Source organism: Macaca fascicularis, chromosome 10 (assembly GCF_037993035.2).
Source record: "Macaca fascicularis isolate 582-1 chromosome 10, T2T-MFA8v1.1".
NCBI lineage: Eukaryota > Metazoa > Chordata > Mammalia > Primates > Cercopithecidae > Macaca > Macaca fascicularis.
In genome coordinates, this window is record NC_088384.1 from 110,123,107 (window position 1) to 110,135,475 (window position 12,369).

Genomic DNA, 12,369 nt, shown 5'->3' on the forward strand with positions numbered 1-12,369 from the left:
CCTGTAGTCCCAGCTACTCGGGAGGCTGAGGCAGGAGAATGGCGTGAACCCGGGAGGCGGAGCTTGCAGTGAGCTGAGATCCGGCCACTGCACTCCAGCCCAGGCGGCAGAGACTCTGTCTCAAAAAAAAAAAAAAAAAAAAAAAAAGAGTTTGCGTAGAGACACAGCTCAACTGTATCATTGCTTATATTTATTTTGGGGAATAGAAATGAGATTTTGGACTCATCTATTCAAAAGAATTAAAGTTAAATGCAGTCATAATTTTCAGTTGCATTTCACTGATAGGGGAAAATATTTATCATTATGAAAAGTGTATTCAGTGTAGATAGCATTTTTTTCTCTCTTAGCTAGAGTCACAGCTATTAAGATTTTAGAATGAGGGTAATTGAAATAATAATTTTTAGCTTTTTCTGATTCTCAAACTAAATTAATTCCCCTATTAAAACCTTTTACACTACTGCCTTTTTTTTTTTTTTTCATAGCATTTAGCAGGGTTTGTAATTATATACTTACTTGGGTATATCGTCATGCTTTCATTGATTTAACACATATGGTCATGTGTCACTCAAGGGGGAGGAAATGTTCTGAGAAATGCATCGTTAGACGATATGATGGTTGTGTGAACATCATAGATGGTATAGCCTACTACACACCTAGGCTGTATGGTATAGCCTATTGTTCCTAGGCCACTAACCTGCACAGTGTGTGACTACATTGAACACTTGGGGAAACTGTGACACACTGGGAAGTATTTGTGCACCTAAACATATTGAAACAGAAAAAGTACAGTAAATACGTAATACTATAATCTCATGCGACCACTAAGTGTATGTGGTCCATTATTGACTAAGGTATCATTATGCAGCGTATGACTTGTCTATTGAGCACAGCTATGCGAGGCACTAGGGTTACAGCTGTGAATTAAACACGCAAGGCCCTCTGACTTCACAGAGCTGAAATATGGTACACAGGGAGAGAGTTAACATATGAACAATAAATCCACAAATGAGGTCATTTCTGATAGTTCAAGGCAGCATGGCACAGTGGTTATGAGCACAGACTCTAGAGCAAAACTGTCTGGGCATGAATCCTCTCTCTGCCCCTTGTGGCTGTGTGTGCTTGGGAGAGTTAATTAGCCTCACTGTGCCTCATAAGACTGCTATAAGGACCCGATGAGTTAATGCTTGTGACCTGGTTAGAACAATGTCTAGCTCATGTTAAGCAAAATATATGTGCTTATTAAACAAAAACGCATAGGGTTCTAAGTTGTGAATAAAAGTAATTTTTTTTTGAGATGGAGTCTCTCTCTGTCGCACAGGCTGGAGTGCAGTGGTTCAATCTCAGCTCACTGCAACCTCTGCCTCCTGGGTTTCAACGATTCTCCTGCCTCAGCCTCCTGAGTAGCTGGGATAACAGGTGCGTGGCACAACACCCGGCAATTTTTTTTTGTATTTTTAGTAGAGACGGGGTTTCACCATGTTGGCTGGGCTGGTCTCGAATGCCTGACCTCATGTGATCCACCCGCCTTGGCCTCCCAAAGTGCTGGGATTACAGGCGTGAGCCACTGCGCCCCGTCGAATAAAAGTAATTAATAACATCACGTGAGATGGGATCATATGGGAGATGGCAGGTTGTGGCAATGCTGGGTAGGATAGTTCTGAAATGACCATTAATGTGGTTATGGTCCCATAGGTGAAGGGCAAAGCTGAGTATTTATGTCTCCCTTCCAAAAGAAATGGTAAGCACCCTGAGGTCAAAGGCAGTGTCTACCTTCACCCAGTTTTGTATCTCCTAATCTTAGCAGTGTGTTTGCATTTATTGGGAGCTCAATTATTATTAGTCAATGGAGGGAATAACCATGGATAACATCTCTCACATAGGAGGCACAGACCTAGGTACACGACCACATCATCACCAAACCTCTGAAGAGCTTTGTTATAATGATGATGATAACAGGAAATCATTACTCAGCATGTTCTCAATTCCAAGCTCTAATTTCTGAGTGCTTCACCTGTATTGTCTCATGTAGTCCTATAGCGTTCCTGTGTGATAGAGGCATCCTGATTTCATTCTTCATATGAGGAAGCCGAAACTCAAGGGGCTTAAATTATTTTCCAAAGGTCACCCAGTTAATGAGCAAGTTTCAAACACAGTCTGGCTGTGCTCCTAACCACCGGAATGTTCTGCATATTACTAGCTTTCCTTAAAAAGGTGGAATGGAGCCTCCAAGACTCACCAAGGACAAACATCCAGTGAGGAACTGACTCCTAATATATCCGATCCCTACACGAGAACCCTTGCAGCCCCTCCGAAGACCTGCTGTCTTGCCACCTAAAGTTCTCTTGCACACATAATTCCAATGTAGCCCATCTCCAAAGACCTAGCTTCTGGCTTATCTGCTCCAGTGGCTCTTGGAATAAAAATTAGGACTTTTGATTTCTGGCTGAAAGGAGCCAATGAATCACCAGGATTCTTGTGGATCTCTCGCCTTTGGTGTGAGTTTATACTCCCTGGTAGTAGATGCGTTGAGCAATTGGATATTGAGGAGGCCAAACAAAAGGTCGTGGATCTCACCATGTGTTCTCTTGCAGGAATTTAATACATAACCAAATCTGGGGATTTTGTATATCTTCTGATCATACCACATGATAAAGCTGAGCACTGCTAAAACATATAGGACACTTGTTGTTTTGTACTCTTTTCTATTTATAAAGATCCATGACTCAAACACTTGCATCAGATCATCACTTCTGTCTGTTAATGGGACAATAACATTGAATCCTCAAGACCAGGGTTGGCAAAGAACAGCAGAGGCCAGATTCAGCTCACTGCCTGTTTCAGTAGGCCAGTGAGCTAAAAATGAGTTTTAAATTTATAAATGGTTGGAAAAAAAAGAAGAATCATAGAATGTGACACATGAAAATTATATGAAAGTCAAATCTCAGCATCCATAAATAAAGTTTTGCTGGAAGATAGCCATGCCCTTTTATTTATATATTGTCTGTGATGGGTTTCATGCTATAATGATGGGGCTGAGTACTTGCAACAGAGACCTATGGCCTGCAAAGCCTAAAATATTTACTATCTGACTCTTTACAGAAAGTTTACCGGGATTTGAACCTACTATGTATAAAAACAATGACGACAGCTCTAAAAAATCATAGAAATGATAGAGTAATAACAATAACAACATTTGGTGAGCGCTTACCATCTGTTGAGAAACTGTTCTAGGAGCTTTATTTGCAGTAAAACTAATTTGCTCTTTGCAGCAATTCAACAAGGCAGAAGTATTGTTATTATTTCAATTTTGCTGGTGTAGAAACTGAGGCATGCAGGTTAAATATCTTGGTCAAGGATACACAAAAACATGGTCATAAATGCACATGCGAGAATATATATACACAAAGTATCTATCTAAATTCAGCTTTTAACAAGTTTTAAAATTATTTTGACAGTAGGTTTACAAGCTTTATTTTAAAGCTCTTCCTATTTAATGTAAATTCAATCCTAACAGAGCTACTTTGAATCAACGCTGGAGGTTATGAAAAATCTTGGAGCTGGAAGATGCATGGTGTGTGGAAGTAGGAGAGAAGCTTTTTCTTCTCACAGAGTTGGGGTTACATTATTCTGATCATTGCACATCCTAAGTAGCCTCTCGGCCACTTCAAGGTGAAGGGGACTGAAGGAAGGAAAATCTAATCGCATGTCTTTTTCAGTGATAACCTGGATTCAGATATTGTCACTTTCCACTAGCAGTTATAATGCATGTGTTGCTAAATTGCTCCTGCCTGTCCGTCAACCTTTTAAGGAACAGGATTTATCTGGGTGGGACAAAAGCAAAAGGTTACTGCCATCTGTTGGCTGACGTCAATATTAGCAGAAGTGAATTTATTCAGACTACAGGACTAGGTCCAAACAACTGGGAGGACTGAAAGAAGCATTTTGATGTTTTGCAATGAAGTCTTCTGTTAACAGTTGGCAAGAAGATGGCAACTCTTTCAGTGCCAGTGCCCCAAAGGTCCTGGAACTTGTAATAATGATACCATATATGACTTGTATGCAGAGCTTGCGGTGTGCCAACCCAGCGCTGAAGCTCTGTGTAGACACCAGTGCAGCACACAGGATGGGAATGTGGGCTCTGGAGTTTGGAATCTCCGAGCATTACTGAGCCTTGCTGGGCCTCAGTTTCCTTATCTGTAAAAATCGGGATAATTATAGCCTCCATCTCAAGGGGCTGGTATGAGAATCAAACCAGTGAATAGAAGCAAAGTGCCCTGAACAGGGTCTGGCACATAACGAGCATTGTGCAAGTGTTAGCATGAATAGGACTCTCCCCGATATGATCTTTGCTCTTTGAAGCCCGTTTCTCCCACAGGTGCCTGGTAGTGAGACTCTATTGAGGAATCCGGCAACATTTCTGATTCCCGTGATCCTCTCACCAAAAAGTCAAGTTGGGGCCCTGGAATTTGTATTTTTAGCAAATGCCCCAGTGATTCTCACAGTATGAAAAACACTGTGATGGTAAAACCATCTTCAAGGCTTTTCCAGGAATGAGGATGTTCTAGGACACGGGACTCTTTATGTTAAAACTGGAAAATCCTGGGCAAACCAGAATGACTTACATGGAGACTTTTTTTAAAATCCCCATTTAATAGATGGGAAAACTGAGGCTCAAGGCAGTTCAGACAGTAATTTTTGTCTGTAATAGTTTTCTCCCATTTCCCAAAAAGAGAAAAATAAATCAGATAGAGTTTTTCACGATAAACATACAAGCGAAAGAGCTAGCTTTCATTTTTGAAAAAGAAAAAGTTTGAATGGGGTGTTAAAATGCCCTTTCTTTCATGAACTGATTATATGAGTGTTTTGTCTTTATGACTTTATTCGACATTAAACATACTAAGCTCTGGTGGGTGGAGGGGTGTTGCTTTTGAAATTAGACTTGTGTTTGAGGGTTTGGCACTTTGCCACTGGGGGTTGATTGTGGGGGATCAGATGAGAAAGCCCCTCCACTTCCCCGCCTCCTGCCTGTGTCCTGGGGGCCCGTCCCCAGAGTTCCCAGACAGGGCTGCACGTGAGAACCTCCTGCAGAGTTCTGAGATCTCCATGCCCAGGCCCCAGCCAGACCGAGGACAGCAGATTCTCTGGGGTGGGGCCGGGCATCGGGGTACTTTCGAGATCTCTAGGTGGTTTCCATGGCTGACAGCCCCTGTTCTGGATATTTCTGGGGTGAGAGAATGAGTGTCTCCTGGGGTCAGAACTCTCCTGGCTGCTGCCTACCCTGACCTAGACAACCAGGCCCAGGGATTCTCAGACTGAGGAACAGCTCAGGCTTTGGGGTCCACAGAACACCGTCACCCAGGCATCTGAATACACTCACAACCTTTCTAGGGGCACTGCTTTGCTGGCGCACTGTTTTGTCCGCTTGCAAATCAAGAGAACTGTCCTGGGTCTCCATCTTCCCTTCCTCCAGAACTGGCGGGGGGGGCAGGCTTTGCAGCTGGTTGTTCAGAAGCAAGCCCGCATGCCCCGCAGAGGCTGCCCGAGTCGAGCGGTCATGCCCTCCTGCATCTCTGGGGCTCCCCTCTCTCCTCTTGAGAACAAGAGCTCTGCAGTGAGACAGGCCTCTGTAAAATCCCACCATCATGGGGCTTTGGGCAAAGCACTTGACCCCTCTGAACGTATCTTTCTGGTGGAAAATGACAGTATTCATAATGGTGACAATAATAAACACAATCTGGAGTGTTTTCTCTGTGCTGAGCAGTTCTGATTTGCATATATTTGCTTCTCTTGGTCCTCCCAGCAACCCTCCGGGTTAGGTACTTTTATTTTCCCAGTTGTCTGATGAGAAACCGGAGCACAGAGGTTGAGGCACGTCCTGATACATCATGGTACCGTGGGGAGGGGTCAAGGTGATGGGAAAGTGCCTGGCAGGGCACGCACCTAGTAGGTGTTAGTGATATACATGTCCCAAACTCAACTCATGATGGTTCGACTGACAGTATTTCAACTTTATGATAAGTATCTATCTATCTATTTATCTATCTATCTATCTATCTATCTATCTATCTATCTATCTATCATCTAATTTATCTATCTCTCACACACACACACTATAGAAATAGATGCCATATTTACAATGTCTAGGGTATTTTATTTTGGTCCCAATTTTCCAGGACTGTATATCTATATTTCGTATTTTGGCTCTTGTCCTATTCCTTGATGACTTCCATTGCTTTGCTAAACGCTTTCTCTTTGGAAATGTGCTGTTCTTTGTTTCTCCCTCACAGTAAGTGGAGCACAGTGTTTCTGGAGCCAGGAGCGATTTCTGCCCCCAAGGGGCATTTGGAAATGCCTGCATGCAGTTTTGATTGTCACGGTTCAGCTTTGGGGGGCGTGCACTGGCATCCGGTGGGTAGAGGCTGGGGATGGTGCTGCAATGCCCAGGACCGCCCCCTTCCCCCAGTGAAGAATTGCCTGCTTTGCTGAGGGTCGCTTGTGCTGGTATTGAGAGACCCTGGTCTAGCACCCGGACTTGGGGATTTTCTCCTCATGTTGATAGCCAGGTGTCACCTAGGGATCTGCATTTATGAAAAGCACGTGAGCAAATTCATCCGTGGTGGTGAAATAGCACAAGCCCTCTGCGTGGGCTCCCCTCTGGCTCACACTGGCCATGTGCGTAAGCCCGGGCTCCTTGTCTGAGAAGGGAGGGGTGGGAGGAAGGACCATAATAGATTCCTTGCATGGAGCTCCTGTGAAGATTAGAAGGGTGTGGCCCATGTGTTGTAAAACTGGGTGGCTGGTGCTCAGCAGTTGAGGAATAGAGATAAGCTGTTCGTATAAGCAGTAAATAAAATGGGCCATACATTAGCAGTAATAATAGCTAACATTTCTGTAGTGCCTACCTTATGCCAGGCATTGCTCTGAACGCGTCTCTATGTTAACTCTACATCCTCATCAGAGCCCTATGAGGCAGGCATCTTTATTGTCCCCATCTTACAGATGCAGAACCTGAGCCCAGGGTACTCAAGCTCCTCACTTAAGATCATGCTATGGATTCGTGTTGGATTCGTGTTGAAACCCTAACGTGCAATATGACTGCACTTGGACATATGGCCTCTAAGGAATCAAGGCTAAATGAAATCAGAAGGGTGGACCTTCATCTGATAGAATTAGTGTCATTATAAAAAGAGACATCAAAGAGCACTTTCTCTCTCTCTCAACGGTGTGAGGACACAGCAAGAAGGCAGCTGTTGGCTAGCCAGGAAGAATGGTCTCACCAAGAATGCATCAGCCAGAACCTTGATCTTGGACTTCCAACCTCCAGAACTATAAGAAAACAAATGACTGTTGTTTAAGCCACCTAGTCTATGGTATTTTGGTTACCGCAGCCCAAGCTGACTAATACAGAGCATCTTCTAGTAAGTGGGAGAATCAGGACTTAAACCTCGCAAACTCAAGTCGAGAGTTTAGACTCTTAACTTTTTACTTTCTATACTTTATACTATCTCTTCTGCTGTATAAGTGATGTTATAATTTTATGAACTATTTATATGTAATACAATAGAACATGGAATATAAAATATTTCTTGTATATTCATTCTTGAAATGAGAAAATTATAACTAGGCAAGGAATATATATGGTACAATCTAAAGTGAGGATTAGGCTGGGCGCTGTGGCTCATGCCTGTAATCCCAGCACTTTGGGAGGCTGAGGTGGGTGGATCACTTGAGGTCAGGAGTTCGAGACAATCCTGGCCAACATGGCGCAACTCTGTCTCTGCTAAAAATACAAAAATTAGCCAGATGTGGAGGCATAATGCCTGTAATCCCAGCTATTCGGGAGACTGAGGCAGGAGAATCGCTTGAACCCGGGAGGCGGAGGTTGCAGTGAGCTGAGATCGCACCACTGCATTCCAGCCTGAGCGACAGAACAAGACTCTGTCTCAATAAATAAATAAATAAAATAAAGTGAGGATTGAATAATTGAAGAGTCATTGATAATCACTGTAAGGATATAGCACCAGGGCTTGGCAGTACTCAGGTAAGTAAATGTTAGTTATTGCTAATGTTATTCATTTAGCTTATTATTGTTATAATTGAGTTAGCTCTGTGTTCTGATCCATGAGTGAATTGGCCTCACGGAGGCTGCCCTCGAATCCCTCCTCTTCTACGCAGTGATAGATGTTCCATGTCGCCTCCTTGTAGTTACAGATTAACAGTAGGCCCTCCTCCTGGAAACAGGCCAAACGCCAAACCCCATGAAAGCTGGCCTGGAGAAAGCACTTCTGAAATGTCATCGCCAGCAGGCAGCTAGATGACTGTTAAATGGAAGGGGAGGTGGTTTTGAAGGGTGGAATGGTGACAGAATTAGTCACCAAGTAAACAAGCAACACCTTCGATCAATGCAATGGAATGTAGGTAACCCAGGGGCCCTCCTCATCGCTCAGCTGAAGGTGATGCCGACATGGCGAGGCTGGCACACCCAGCAGAACCAGCCCTCTGCCCCCAAGGTCAGTAAAGACCTTGCAGGAGGAAAGAACAGACCCGCTTTGCCTGCCCCACAGTCCTGCAGCTCCTTGTGTGTGCCCGCACGGTGCTAGGAACACGGTAGCTATTATCAGGAGTGCCATGTACAGTGCTACAGGTTGCCTCCTGCACAAGGGGACACAGGCGACTGAAATCCAGTCCTCACTGTACTGCTCAAGCCCTGATTCCTGGTATGGGACTTTGTGGGTCCGGGGGCAGCGGTGCCTTTATCGAAATTACCTTGGGTGTTTAGGGCTGCTTGGTGATTGATGTTTTGCTCTTGGAGTACTTAATTATGTTTGCACAAATGGGTGGTAATCCCAAAAATCTTAGAGCTCACTCTCATAGTCTTATTATTGCACCAAACAATTTTTTTTTTTTTTTTTTGAGACGGAGTCTCGCTCTGTCCCCCTGGCTGGAGTGCAGTGGTGCCATCTCGGCTCACTGCAAGCTCCGCCTCCCGGGATCATGCCATTCTCCTGCCTCAGCCTCCTGAGTAGCTGGGACTACAGGCGCCCGCCACTGCGCCCGGCTAATTTTTTGTGTTTTTAGTAAAGACAGGGTTTCACCGTGTTAGCCAGGATGGTCTCGATCTCCTGACCTTGTGATCCGCCTGCCTCGGCCTCCCAAAGTGCTGGGATTACAGGCATGAGCCACTGCGCCCGGCCACCAAACATTTTTAAATGCATGATAATCGCAGGTAATGTTAATTGGAGGCTTACTATGTGCCAGGCAGCACCAGGGTGAGCATAGCAGGGCACAAAATGCAGGAGGGCAACCATCTCCAGTGCAGAATCGACAGCAGAGAGTGAGCGCCTCCCTGCATTTTATCTCCCAGGTGCTTACTGGCAGAATAAATCCCATTATTCCCTGATTGCACAGACAAAGAAACCAAGGCTGAGCAATGCATCCCCTCCTCTCACGAATGGCACCTCCACGAGAGTAGGCACCTTGCTAGTCCTACCTGCCCAAGAATAGCAGTCAGAAAGCTACAGAGAGGCACACCTGGGGTTTGAACCTGGGTCTACGTGACTCAGGCACTTAAATCTTGAACTGCTTCATGGCAGGGCACTTGGCTTGAAGAGAAGCTGCAGACACAGAGACAATCAACTCACATCTAATACTCGAGCAGGACAGATGGGCCTGCATGGTGCAAAGGTCCTCCTGCCCCCAACCCGAAGCCTTTTTCAGTTCCTCTCCCTCCACGTCTCTGGTCATGGTAAAGCAGGCAGAACCCACGGGCTTTAACGGGCCCGTTGCTTTTCCCAAAGTCCATGCCTTTTTCCTAAAATCAAAACCCTTCTACGTTCCAGAACTCTTTGGAAAAAAAGAATCTTCTATGATTTGGGACATTGGTTTGTTCCCCGACCCTGGCTTAAATGAAAAGCTACTTTAGCATGCCCCGCCCCGTCTGTCGTCTTTATTCAGGAGGAAGCGCCCTCTGCAGACCCTGAGTATATACACCCAGGACCTGAAGCCGCTGCGATCGGCTCAGGATCCCCACAAGGCTGAGGTGGATCAGACCCTGGATTTGGGGGGAGCAATGTAAGGGACGCCGAAAAGCTCAGTCATGGAGATGAATAGTATTTTAACATGAAATTTATGAAAATCAAAATTAACGCTGTTCCTGATCTTATCTTTCCCTAACATGTTGGTAGTTTGTTCATCATGGGTGTCTTGCCACTAATTCTGACTTCTAAAAATGTTGTGTGGGCCGGGCGCGGTGGCTCACGCCTATAATCCCAGCACTTTGGGAGGCCGAGGCGGGTGGATCACGAGGTCAGGAGATCGAGACCATTCTGGCCAACATGGTGAAGCCCCGTCTCTACTGAAAATACAAAAAAAATTAGCCAGGCGTGGTGGCGGGCGCCTGTAGTCCCAGCTTCTAGGGAGGCTGAGGCAGGAGAATGGCGTGAACCCAGGAGGCGGCGGAGCTTGCAGTGAGCAGAGATCGCGCTGCTGCACTCCAGCCTGGGCGACAGAGCGAGACTCCGTCTCAAAAAAAACAAAACAAAACTAAACAAAAAAACACAAAAAACATTGTGTTAACATACCATTTATCTCCATGACAGAGTTTTTGGGCATCCCTTAAATTTCCTGCCCAAGGTGACAGTCTCACTGGCTGCACCCTCATCCCAGGCCCGACTGGACTCCAGTTCCACAGCGTCCTTTTCATGAGACCTTGGAACCAGGTCCAGGTCCCTCTTCACCCAGCCTCATGTTCCTAGTTGTAAAATGGAGATGATGGTAACAGCAAAAACAAGAACCACAGCTAAGAGTTACTAACTGCATAGGTATTTACGTGCAGTAGTCCTCTCAGCCCTTTGATCTCAGTACTGTTATTAGGTTCATTTTACAGATGAGGAAACTGAGGCCCAGAGGGCTGAGGGAACCTGCTCCAGGGCACCCAGCCAGCCCGGGGTGGAGCTGGGGCTGGTATCTGGCCGTGTGGCTCCAGCGCACCCGCATTCTAATCGCAATGACTCTTCCAGGCAGGAAACTGGTTCAGAGGGACAGGTAAACATCAGAGGTCCTGCAGCCGGGATTTGAATCAGCAGCTGTCTCACAGGGTGGTCTTGAGAGTGAAATAAGATTCACAAAAGGCAGTCCACAAGTCCTTTTTCCTATCTCCCTACTTATTTAGGCAATGCCTAAGGTGAAGGCTCAGATTCCACTCAGCTGTGGGGGATTCTTGCCCTGATGGATCCCCAAATCACACAGCCTATCCCTCCATCCACTGACTTCTCCCCAAGTCCTGTGCTTGAAAAGACCTTCAATAATGGTTCCACCAAATAGGAGCATTTATGTGGCTATGTGCCTGACACTGACCACATTGTCATTTGCTCCTTGTAAAGCTAAGAACTTTGAGATGAGTGCCATCTTTGGGTTCATTACACAGATAGCGAAACTGAGGCTTACACACATCCAAGGCCACACAGTGAACAGAAGGCAGAGCTGGGATCAAACTTGACCCTCTCTGACCCCTGGCCTCTATATGACACCGTCTACCACTAACAGCAAACTCTCCAGCCATGCCTAAAGGATCTGAAAGCAGTTACCTGCTGAGCCCCTGTGGGAGTATCTTCAGTCCCCTGGTGTCCCCTGGAGCTGCTCCTGCACAGGGTCCTGGGTCTCCAGTGCGTGCTGTCCAGTGCCGAGCTGTTGGTGGAGCCCGGCTCCTTGCACTTTGCTTCCTTGTGCAGAGCCTGCTGGCTGAATACACAGAGCAGGGCAAACACAAGCCTGGGTGGAGTCCTCCCTTCTCCGCCGACCGTCCTGCAGAAACAGGTTCTCTTCCTGATGTGGGGCTGCCCTCCCAACTCCAATAAAAACTGAGCACCTGACTCCTCTGGCATTAATGCCTCCCTGGCACCCCAAGTATTCTACCCAGTGCCCCTCACCCACTGAGGCTGCCGGGTGGACCTGGTTAGGCAGTTTCCTTCCCCAGTAACCGTAGGTCATGGTCAGAGCAGGGAAAACACGTTCTGTGAGATTTTGCAGTTCTGTCTGCCTTTTACCTTCATTTACTTCAGAACACCACCTCCACCACCACCTAACCACCTAATTGGAAGGAAATAGCTTCTCATCCACTCGACTACCCCTAGTCGTGTAAACCTTACTCCCAAAGGGGTTTGGACACCAGAAATCAGGTAACCTCAGGGTGGTTTACTGCTCTGGAGACATACCATGGTGTTGGAAAGGGCATGCTTTTTCTTTGCAGGCCAGAAATTCGACAGACTATGCAATTTATTTAATTCAAGTTTAGAGTGTCTTACAAGGACATATACAATAGATTATGAGAGCATGAAATAGCATGTAACAAAAGAAAATAGAAGAACAAAA

The 12,369-nt window shown here is 45.8% G+C and overlaps 1 protein-coding gene across 13 annotated transcripts in view; it reads right to left on the reverse strand.

Annotated features, from left to right (window-relative positions):
- BCAS1 (brain enriched myelin associated protein 1) overlaps positions 1-11,747 on the reverse strand; it is a 121,331-nt gene extending 109,584 nt beyond the window's left edge. For all 13 annotated transcript variants that reach the window (XM_045363157.2, XM_074003248.1, XM_045363153.2 and 10 more), the window contains exon 1: positions 11,586-11,747. The gene's annotated coding sequence lies outside the window, so the exon portion shown is untranslated. The remainder of the gene's footprint in view (positions 1-11,585) is intronic.
- Between the last annotated feature and the right edge of the window lie 622 nt (positions 11,748-12,369).